Below are 12,592 nucleotides of genomic sequence, written 5' to 3' on the forward strand. Positions count from 1 at the left end.
AATAATAATAATAATAATAACGAAGTAATTGGAACCGATGAAGTCAGTAGTTGTTAATTCACAGGAATCTTGCTTGTGAAATAAAGTCAGAGTTGCGCTCTGCTGCCGCCTCTATTTAAAGTCCAGCCTCATGACGCACGGCCCCGCTTCTCCACCTGCGGTGTGATGGGAGGAGACGGCCGCTGCTGCTGCAGGAGCTCTTATCAGCTACTGGTCATGCTCACGGGTTCTGAACAGGCTATCCGAAAGAAAGATTATTTTAAGATGAGTTTATTTAGGTCACAGAATTTCAAGTTGTATTTTCAAGTATATGTGACTGACTGACAATAACTCTCCTCGGCGAGAATCAAAACAGTGTCACTTTTAATAGTCACAATTTATGCCTGTCAGATATGAATACATTTAGAAAACATCCCAACTGTCAAAACCACGAATCCTGATAAGTGTCTGGTCAGGGGGAATTTCACTAGGCTACTCACTTCATTTTTATTGCATGTTTGACTTTGCAGTTAAACTTTGGTCACATGTACACTTTCCTTTTTTTTTTTAAATAAAACTGATGGACATATTTTTAGGGATCGATTTGGTGGGCTGTTGCGCATGAGGGGTCCAACGGTTTGAGCTCATGCTAATATTAAATGTGATGACTGTTTTTGCTTTGTAATTTCAAAAAGGTATAGCTACTTTTACTTTGTTGTGAAGTTGAATTTAAAGTATGCATTTCCCTGTCTCAAAATCCAGCAAAGTCTGAAACTTTCCAGGAACTTGGTTCATCTTCATATTTAGGCTACATCTAGGATGTTTTATGTGACCTCCAGTTACAATAATTCTCCATCAAACCCACATATAATGATTACATGGATAACAATATTTTTTTTTTATCAGAATATGATGTGTTCGGGCACCAAACTGCCATTGTTGTAGCATTGTATCAGTATTACACCCCCAAAGGTAATGCCTTTGCTTCGACCTCTGCATGTGGCTGCAGAACAAAATGAGTTGAAGAAAAAACAAAACCTACAGAGGAGGCCTTTCACCCAAATAACTGAAGGTTAACATGAACAATTGTCATTCCTCTCCTTAGTAATTTACAGCGACAAGCTTGTGTTTACGGAGGCAAAGTCTTCATTTCACTCAGACGATTACCAGATTATTTGCCCATATTTGGTGAAGGGGATGCCAGTTTTGTAAACACTCAGATTTGTCTCTTAGATCAGATTAGTCTCCACCCTTTCCTGAAATAAACCTCCATCAAATCATTTCCCTTTATGCCAGGCCACAGCCCCCACCGAAACCTGACCCAATCAAACTCCCCCCTTTAGAAGTGTTTACTTCATTTAGAGGACTTGAATTTTGTTTATTTTATTTCTTAATAAAGTCCAGGGAGTGCATGTTGGATGTTTGCATCATGGTACCAGATGGTTGTAACAATATATGGAAACTTGCTTCTGGCGGTTTTAAGGCACCTTTAATGCTAAAAGCTATCAAAGAACGGAGATCTAAGACATTCTTTTTTCTGCTGCAAGTTGGATCTGTAATTTGAAGAATATATGTCTCATCCATTGTTCTAGTAATTTGTCCTCCCACACGAGCGGTGTGTTGTGTCAAATGTGTTTCATTGTGTGATTCACAGCTGAGTCTGGTTCATCCACCATATTACAGGTTTTTGGTAAATGTGATCACTGATGGTGTCTCTACTTGATGAACAGATGGCAGTTTGGCAACAGCAGTAACTGAGTCAGGGGCCTGATCGCTTGAATCTGTTTTATTACATAGCTTGCCTCGATCAATGTTTTGGGAGTTGATCAATATATATCTTATCTTTGCTCACTATCTTGTTACAGAAATATGAAGAAAAGACGAAAAAAGGCTGCGGTTATAGAGTTATTCAGTTTTACAGTTAAAGTTCATTAACTTGGGATTACCTGATCAGGCACGATCGAATAAATCTAACTTCTCTCTGGATTCTCCACAACGATCAGATGACCTTGAGAAAGCCATGCACACATTCAATACAACTATAACCTTAATAAAAAGACCAATACCTTTAAAGAGACATTCACTTATTGCCCACCTACCAAAGCACTTTTATTTTGATCTGTTTTTTCTTAATAAACTATTTATCTTGACGTAGAGCCAAAAAATAATCATTTCAAGCATGACCTTTCTCAGCTTCTGAAGAAGATTTACACATAGGGTTTCATTATGAAACTATTTGGCCTGGTATCAGTCCAAATGATAAATTCTGATTTAATTCTTAATTTTTTTGGTAAAGTAACAGATCCTGAGGTCTGGATTGACCTACATTTTCACTTGGCATCCCCCCTACATTTTGTTGGTTTTAGGTTTAACTAAAAACCGCCGTCTCGTAGCTGTTTAATAATGAGCATTTCATTCTGTGACCAAACTAAAACTGACAAACAAATCACTTACGATAGTCAGAATGTTACCTGCAGGACTATGTTTAATTGTTGGTCTTCATTTTCTGTGATTACAATCAGTTTTGTGAATGGACCAAGTGGAGCTGCAGCTGATTTTGCATATGCATATTTGTTGTCAATAAAGGCTTGATCATTTTTATGATAATCAATCAATTGTTTATTTTCTGCTAGCATGGTCTAAATAGCTACCGGTAAGGTAAGCAAGGAGAGAAGGATAGCTGGTCGGGCCTAGTGTTTTTGACTCATGTTTGTTTCTTCTAGGCTCATACTCATGATTGTATAGTATGTATAGTATTTCAGTATGTATGTGTGCTCATGCCAGTTCACACTGCTCAAAGAGTCACACCAACTCATCAGTCATCATACAGCGGAGCTTCAATTATCTACAACTACATGTTACATAAAGAAACATTGGTAAGATAGATAGATAGATGCCACATTTGTGGTGGAACAGGCTTGCGCTCTCATATTATAAATGAAATGAAATGGCTTTTAAGAGGGATGCGCACTGACCTTTCAAGAGGTTGTTCCATAAACCCCTCCACACCATCCCACTGTCCCATTAGTTTAGCTTTTACTTGTTAGCATTTATACTTACCTGAATGCTTAGATACAAAGGAAGCTCTTTCAAATTAAATGGTTATTGTATCCATCACAAGAAGAAGAAATAAAAGAGGGGAAAAGTACAAAACATGAGTGTTCAGAAAATTATATCATAGGCTATTGACTGGTATTACCCAAATGTATTTATAATTATTCAAATTATTATATTGGACACCAGACTCTCAGTTCTTTATGAACTGTAACTTTTAAAGTTATCCCCGTTCAGAAAAGCACTCTATAACTTTCTCTATAACCTAGAGGTAGAAAAGTAATAAAAGTCTGTATTTTACTGAGATTTAACTTGATCTAAAATCAGTATTTTGAGCAACTTAATTATGCAGCCACAACAACTAAATGTATATATTTTGCACCTTTTGCACCTCATATTTTGTAGTTTATAGTTTCGGAAGTGCAGCTGAAGCCAAAAGGGCAAATGAGCTTTTGGCCGGGCAATAATAGCTCATGCCTGTTCAAGTCAGATTAGTATGATCAAAAAGAAATGCTAATATTTTTTGACGCTAATGCTTTCAATCGTCGTGGCACACGTGGCTGTGAGTCATCATCGTCAACACTGTGGGCTTTAAATGTTTGCATTTAAAAATAAATCATGTTTTCCCCGCTTCCCTTTTCAGTGCCATAGTGTCATCAGAGTACAGATTGTGTAAAAAAGGGGAAGAGGTCAAAAATTTTATGTGGATGTACAAACTAGTCGATAATTTTAGGACTTTCATCGTATAGTCATGGTTTGTTTCATAATAGGGGAGGACTGAATGTGTGTCACAGTTCCAATTATGGCCAAAGTGGCCTACTTTGTGGTCATAATGGCCGTTCAGCAGTTACACCCACTCCCGAACACCATGTAGACTCATGAGATGTTTGGGAAAACTAACACACACGCACGCACGCACGCACACACGCACGTGCACAAAAAGCTCCATTTAGTGTTACAGTCCACTTCCATCAGCTCCTCTGTATTTCTGAGTTATATAAAAACGACAACATTAAACAGAGTTAATCATAAAGATTACTGTGGTAATGTTGGACTAATCTAGTATCTCACACGTGTTTTCAGCATTTTTCAAACAACAAAAGGACATTGATGTAAAAGATACAGAGAAAGCCAACCAGATGTTGTTGACGGTAAAGAGTTGGAATATTCTGTTGATAGATTATATGATCTCAACTTTACTTTAATTCAAACTTCTCACAGGAGGAAGCCTTTGCTTCTGTCCATGTTCAGACTTCAGGCAGCCATTGCTTGAGAGGATTCTACACAAATAAAGATCAAATACTCTTTAAGGTTGTTTCATATTAAAGAGTCCTTAACACTTGAAATTAAAACCAGAGCATTCGACTAAATCTGATTTAAGTCAAAAGCATGAGAGACAAAAAAAATCATATAAAGCTGTCATTTATATTTTTGGTGAAGAGATGAAATAAAACATGTGTTATTTACATAATTTCTTTTGCAAATGGGTAGAACTGTGTATCTATAATAGTGTAGAAGTTAAAATCCCTTTAGACAAAAACAGGAAATTAACTTTGCCACCGAAGGGAGATTATTTACGTGGACTAGTTAACGTTTGTCCGTTTATGTGAACATGACTCATAAAATGTCTAAAAGCTATTTGTAAATAAAATTACTACTTTAGGTTATCGCTGCTAAAGGTGGATCTAAAAGCTGTTATATGTGCAGAAAAATAAAATAATGGCATAATGAAAGACATTATATGTCGTTGTTGAAGCATATTAAAATCCACTATGATGATTAAAAAAATGTTTTATAAATAACAGTATTAAAAAGGGGGTAGTAACTTTTGCATGTGACTGTATCTAGTCTTTCATTCAGTGAGGTGTCTGAGACTTCCATACAGCGGTTTATTCCTGTCCAGGGTCACGGGGGTCTGCTGGAGCTAATCCCAGCTAATTTCAGGTGAGAGGCAGGGATTCACCCTGGACAGGTCGCCAGTCTATCGCAGGGTCACATATATACACAGACAACCAGACACACTCACACTCACACCTACGGACAATTTAGAGTCATCAATTAACCTAGTTATGAATGTTTTTAGACTGTGGGAGGAAGTCGGAGTAACCGGAGGGAACACAAGCAAGCACGGGGAGAACATGCAAACTCCCCACAGAAAGCCCCCCTCCGGGCCTGGGAGTCGAACTAGGAACCTTTTTGCTGTGAGGCAACACAGCTAACCACCAAGCCACCAAGCTGCCCTCAAAGAGAGGTTATTTGAGTTAATCTAGTTTGAGCTGCATCATGATTTTATTTATTAATTAATTCATCTTACACGACTTTGAAATGAAAATGTTGAGGTTCTCTTTGGGAGTGACAATGATGGATAGAATCAGGAATGAGTATATCAGAGGGATGGTACACATAAGATGTTTTCAGAGAGGCCAGATTGGGATGGTTTGGACATGTACGGAGGAGAGATAGTGAATTTATTGGGAAAAGGATGTTAAGGTGGGAACTAACAGAAAGGAGGCCTAGAAGAAGACCAAAAAGGGGATATATGGACATATGTAGTGAAGGAGGACATGAGGTTGGTTAGTGTGGAAGAGGATGCAGGGGATAGGGGTAGATGGAAACGGATGACTTGCAGTGGCGACCCCTGAAGGGAGCAGCCAAACGGAAAAGAAGAAGAAGATTTTACACTACTTTGCAGTAAAAAGAAACCATTTACAGCCCAATAATCACGCATAGCCAGACTTAATCAGGCATCTGTTACTAGAACTGTATTATAAAAAAATATACTCATGCAAAGAGAATTTCCCTGGCTTACTGTAGATAGATAAATATATATGGGACATCATACGCCACTTGGGGTGACATTTCCAGCCCAAGAGACACATTGAAGGTGGTGTTTGTGGTCAAGGACACTTGCTCCTGTCACCTGGAGAAGCAGGCGATTGAACCTTTGACCACCTTCCAATTGGCAGACAGCCACTTTCCTTCCTGCACCTCAACTTGAGCAGGTTTAAAGAAAAGCCAGCATTAGAAAAGCCAGAAGTAATACTGTCCTTTTTTTTTCTTGTCTCATTATAGTAATTACAGGTCATCAAAGTAATTTCTAGATAGATTCATGTAAGGAGATTATTTTCTTCCCTGGATGAGTTTTTTGCGTGACTTCCTGCAAGTGCTGCCCTCGTTCTCATCATCCTTTCACAAAAAAAGAAAACAGGCATCAGGGAGGAGCTTCTGATGCAGTGGAAAGCTCAGTTCAGGACACAAGGGCAACCCACTGGAGTTAATTACACCCAAATATTTATTTAGTTTAGCTGCTGATTAGAAAGAATGGGAGCAAAGCAGCAGGTTCAAGTCGCGTGCCTTTCCGTAATTTCTCAAAAACATAACAAGAATGGGCCCTCACTCAAAAGGAAAGCAAAAGGATAAAGAAGTTATACCCCTTCAGGGTACCACAGCCAAAGCCTGTATGGAGCAGTAATCAAATGATTTGCCCCACTGAAAAATGTAGTATATGTGAAATATGCCATCTAGTGGCGTCTCTGAGAACAACAACTACCATCAGCAAGTGTCAAAGAGGACATGCAGAGAAACCTGTCAGAACACTTTGTACCAGTAGTTTATAGTTTCTGATTTTAATTACATCTTCTCTATTATGTGAACAAAATGTGCAGTGGGATTTACACGTGTATTTGCCTGGAGAAACATCCAAAGAGTTACCTGTATTAGCACATCATTTATATTCAGTAGTAGTGTTTATGTTTGTTAGTGCCAACATATACTGCAGGAGTCTCTTATCTGAAGAACTACAGCGTTCTTACAGGCACAGATTCAGATAATCCGAAACAGGGACTCCAGTTGTTTCATTTTTTGTATTTATAGCATTATTTCTTACAACTCCCACAGTTGATACAACACCAGATATAACATTAATTACTAGAAGGACTTTCAAGAATAAAAAACGATTACTCTTAAAGAGTTACTCTTAAGACATTAGAAAATGTACGTGAGAATCTTTTAGAGAGCAGCAGAAGTCATTGGCTTATTCTGACAGAGAAAAACAGGTTTTCAGAAATAAAGATTCTCCTGGCTGTTTTCTCTCAATGAAATACTCCTCAGGATGATGAATACTGGTGTTAATCAGCCCAATAGCTTGACTTACAACATAAGATCCTCCGCCATTGAACCAATTGTCTTTTAAACAGGAGAGTAGTTTTGCAACATAATCCTCAACCTGGTACGAACTCTTGTAAAATAGCAGTGACATAACTTCATGTGACACTTGCAGGTAAATTCACTCCTTAACAGCGGAAGTAAGAGCTTTTGAACACAATGAATCAAAGTCACATGAAAATCATATGTTTCAAATGGTAAAGAAATGATCAGACCTACTAAGTGCATGATAGGATGCACTGAATGGGCTCAAGACATGCAGCTCTGTGCTTGATTTGCTGAATGTTTTGTTTCTGCAAAACACCTGTATAATGAAATCCATCCATTTGCTACACTACACTGGTCATGTGGACACTTCATTTCAGATAAATCATGTAACAATTGTATTCTGAGGGCTTATTGCGCTGCAACTAATTACATGCCTTTCTATGGGTTCTTGGTTTTAGCACCAACTGTATCAGCTGATTAACATCGTAAAATAAATTCAGCGGTTCCCTGTCCTTTTAGTGCATGCTTAAACAAAACCCAGAAGATTGCCTTGGCATGTGTGGAGCGGTGACTCTGCATTGATGGGCCTGGCTGCTGCTCCAAACCAGTCTGATGTCATTCCTGCATCAGGCACAGCACTCAGAGCCTGGAGGCCAAACGGCCTGGTGATTTTTTTCAGTCGATAATGAGAATGCCTTCTGTCGTCCTGCATGCCGGCTTTCTGGGTAAATTAACCTCTGCGATTCCTTTTCAGTCTTGAAAAATGTGACAGGCCTGTTGAAATGCTCTGACAAGTGTCAGATTTTACATTCAGTAGATTAGTATAAAGCGGTTCATAACTAGTGTTTAGTAGCATATTAACATATGTGTATATGTGCAAACATAGACAAAAAATAGTGCCGTAACCTGCATTACTTTAAGTGCTCTTGTTCATAGGGTTGTTCTGGGAACAACCCTATGTAAGATTAAATCTTTTCTCTGAATGCAGCTTTCGCTCACGTTTTGGAAAAGAGAGCAATCCCGTTAGATTAGGCTTTCTTGTTGACAGCACATGTATAGAATGCTTGGAGGGAATAAATATTGTGTGTATAGGCTCAGTTTGAGCCAATGTTTCTGGTTTCTGATCTCCCACTAGTTTTTAACTGCCATTGTTTATGTAATAATTGCTTGGGGGTCATGTTCTGGGTCTCTGGAAAGCGCCTAGAGACAACTTTTGTTGTATTAGACGCTATACAAATACAATTGAATTGAATTGAATTGATTTTTGTTCATAACCCTCACATTTTGACCGACAAGTGTAGGTCTCTCTCTCTTTCAAAGACTGCGTGGATTCACCCTGCTGAGGGCTGGGATCGTTTCAGCATATTACAAAACAGTCCTCTGACTACCTCCACCGGTTTTTCCTGAAGATAAGCCTCAGGCTTCATCAAAGCTAGAAAAAAAAAAAAAAAAAAAAAAAAAAAAACCTCAACACATCCGACGACAGGAGTAGGGTCGCCACCTTTCAGAAATAGAAATAAGGGACGCCCCGATTTCAGCAGCGCAGGAGCCAAAAAAAAAGAAGCCCCAAAACTTCTAAACTGAATAAAAATGTGTTTATTTTATATGAAAAAACTAAATGCTTTGATTTAAAGTTTAAAGTGCTTTAATAGCATTGAACTAGCATGACTGTACAGACAGACAACCATACTAGCAACTGAAATAGCCTCCTATGCTACGTATGTCCACATCAGCCCAGATGTAGAATATAGCCTACAGGTGAAGAATATGGTGTAAAAGTTAATTTATTTCAATAATTCAACTAGAATATGGTGTAAAAGTTAATTTATTTCAATAATTCAACTAGAATATGGTGTAAAAGTTAATTTATTTCAATAATTCAACTAGAATATGGTGTAAAAGTTAATTTATTTCAATAATTCAACTAGAATATGGTGTAAAAGTTAATTATTTCAATAATTCAACTAGAATATGGTGTAAAAGTTAACTTATTTCAATAATTCAACTAGAATATGGTGTAAAAGTTAATTTATTTCAATAATTCAACTAGAATATGGTGTAAAAGTTAACTTATTTCAATAATTCAACTAGAATATTGTGTAAAAGTTAATTTATTTCAATAATTCAACTAGAATATGGTGTAAAAGTTAATGAAAATATTAGTTCAATACGGGACGCAACATTTTTTTCTCAAATAAAGGACAATTCCGTATTTTACGGGACGGGTGGCAACCCTAGACAGGAGATGGACTATTTCTCTCTTAAGGCTGATTTTTGGTTCTGCGTTAAATCGACGCAGTGCTTACGCCGTAGGGTACGCGGCGACACGCACCTTACGGCGTAGACACTGCGTCGATTTTACTCGGAACCATAATTCATGCTTTACACGGTTGTATTAAAGAGTCCAGACACGGAAGCTTTAATTCCTTCTTGTTCGGCAGGATTATTTTGATCATTCGAACAAACAGAAACTCGTGGGGCCCATAATTGTCAGTTTACGCCCCTGCGCACACACACAAACACGCAACCCCCCACACCTCCACAGTGGGTGTGTCTTCGTGTCCCAACACGGCGTGCTCGGCTTGATAGGCGGCTTCACTTGCGTTTCTACCTGCCAGGTGAGAGACATGAGAACAGCCCGTTCTCTCGCAGCTAAGGCTGCAACTTATCCCCCCCCCCCACCTTCACCTTCACTGTGAAAGCAGGTCTGAAACACTGGACGGTCCCGACCAGGACAGGTGAGGTTACCTGTAAGTGCACTCTTGTGGGTTTATTCTCGTCTCATATTTATTTAGTAGTTGAATTTGCACCTGTTGCATCCAGCCTCAGATTGGCAGTGCGGCACACATGGAGGGGGAAATGGAAGTAAATTAACTATTTTCACTAACAAATGAATGTGGTTTATGAACAGATCTGCTTGTACTTTCAGAGAAATCCTTAAAAAAAAAAAAAAAAAAAAAAAGTAATTGAGGAAGAGCACGCACCCTGTCATGCTGTTTTTGTGTGTGTGTTTTAAAAGCATTATTTATTCTCTTCACATGCCTATTTATTTTGCAGCACTTCTGTTATCCGCACAGCTGGAAACTTTGCCTGGGAATTTGTCTGCTTTACAATTTCAGTCATTGTTTCTGGTCGTGTGTGTAATGTGCCTCGGCGGGGAGGCCTTTGTTTCCAGCTTCAAGTGAAAAACTCTTTTCTAATTTTGGAAGCACTCTGGATCTATAGTGCAGCATATAGGACTGGTAAGAGTAAGAGGGGCCTGTTAATTACAACGTGGTGGGACTCCCCCTCTTTATTTCATTTTTTTTCTTCCATATATCTGATACGTGTAACTTTATATTCTCCAAACTAATGCCATGTCTGATTTTTGGCACTTAAATCTTGCAGCAGGAGGCAATTTTTGTGTCAATGGAGGTGCTAACTTGTCAGTTGTGTCATAACCCACAAGAGGGCAAGGCCATGGTGTTACCACATGCAGTCAAACCTCCAGTATTTCAGGTATGTTGGTGAACCAGCTCCACTCATCTGTTCTGGGATGATGGGTGTAACTCCTTTCCTTGAAAGGTGGCACAACTTAATTGTTAAACAAGTGACAGATTATCGGCAGCAGGTGACAAGTCACACGAGGAAGTCATTGCACGTGACTGACTTGAAATGAAGTTGGTGTATGTAAATCAACGAATTCTGTATTCTATAATAAACATGTTCTCCAGCTATGTCTTGGCTTGAATTAGTTCTGGCACTTGCACAAACAGGTCTGCACACCGTTTAAGCTTATTTATGCATGAATACTGATGTTTGAACAAATGAAAGCAATCTTGATGTGAAGAAATTATACATAGTTGCAATCAATTATCCAACCCCCACTGCAAATTAGGTTTATTGGCAAAATGTACAACCAAGCTGTTTGCAATAAACAAATTAAATAGCTAAACACAACTAATATTACAATTGGTTTCTGTTAATTCAACACAAAATGTCGCTTTTAAGGACTACTGCAGTCTCAAAATTATTCAACACCCTTAATAAAATTCCTCTTAAAAGAAAACATTTGCAAATCAGGTGTAGTCAAGCACACCTGATGCAACCAATCAAGGTCTTCATTAGTTGCATCAGGTTTGTTTCATAGAACATCTCAAATACCAAGTCAAATTTGGATTGCATGTTAGAGATGTGGCTAAGTCAAGAGAATTGCCCAAAAAATTCAGAGATCGTTGCATAAACAAGGAAAAGGATACAAAAACATAGCCAAGGCCCTGAATGTTCTTAGAGATAACGTTGGAAGCATAGTTTGAAGTAAAAGGAATAGTGGCTGCTCTACTTGGATGTGGCCGAAGGTTTCACTTTCCACAGTAAAGCATGACCTAAATGCTGAAGGGCTCCATGCCTGAAGTCTAAGATGTACTGACCCAAAAGCATACAAGAATTGGCTCCAATTTGCTAAAAACTATATAAATAAGCCAAAGAGAATTTGGAAATCTGTTCTGTGGAGCAGTGAAACTAAATTTGAACTTTTTGGGCTTATGGATAAGCGGTGTGTCTGGAGTAGGGATGCAAATGATCGATTATTTCATTAATTGACAGTTGATAACCTTATCCATCGATTAGTTGATAAGCGGCGTTTTTCCCCCATCTGAGATACAAACAATTTTTTTTGCTTATATAAAATACAAAGGACATTTTAATGTATTCCTTAATCAAATATTTATTTGATACAAAAGTAACAAAAAGACATTTTTGTACCACAAGGAATATAATATAAAGTGCACTTCAAGGCTATTAGTAGTAGCAGCAGCCATAATGTCATTTGTGTCAAGCAAATTTTAAGTTCTAGTTACGTTTTAAGTTAGAGTTTTGGCAGTGTTCAAAATAAAATTATGAGACCTGCTGTATTGGAGCACATTTTCTTTTAGTTAAAACTGTAGCGGGGACAGATGTTAAGAGAAACCTATGTACCAGGTGAAGGCTGATTTATGGTTCCGCGTTACAACGCAGAGCCTACGCCGTAGGCGTAGGACAAATAGATTAATTGTAATCGTTAATTTTAATCGGGTAATTTCATAACGGCAATTAATCGAAAATCGATCAATTGTTAACATCCCTAGTCTGGAGGAGAAAAAGGCTGAAAAAGCCTTCACCTATAGTGAAGTATGGCAGTGGCTCAGTGACGCTCTGGGGCTGCTTTGCTTCCTCTGGCACTGGAAACCTGCAGTGTGTCGAGAGCAAGATGGATTCAGTCAAGTATCAGGAAATCCTGGGAGAAAGCTGAAGCTTGGGCAGTATTGGACCTTCCAACAGGGCAATGATCCCAAGCATACCTCAAAGTCCATCAAGGCCTTGTTTCAGAAGAAGTCCTGGGAGATATTAGTGGCCGTCAGTCACCTGAGTTAAAAAACCCTGGTGGGAT

This window comes from Cololabis saira, chromosome 13, assembly GCF_033807715.1.
Source record: "Cololabis saira isolate AMF1-May2022 chromosome 13, fColSai1.1, whole genome shotgun sequence".
Classification (NCBI taxonomy): domain Eukaryota; kingdom Metazoa; phylum Chordata; class Actinopteri; order Beloniformes; family Belonidae; genus Cololabis; species Cololabis saira.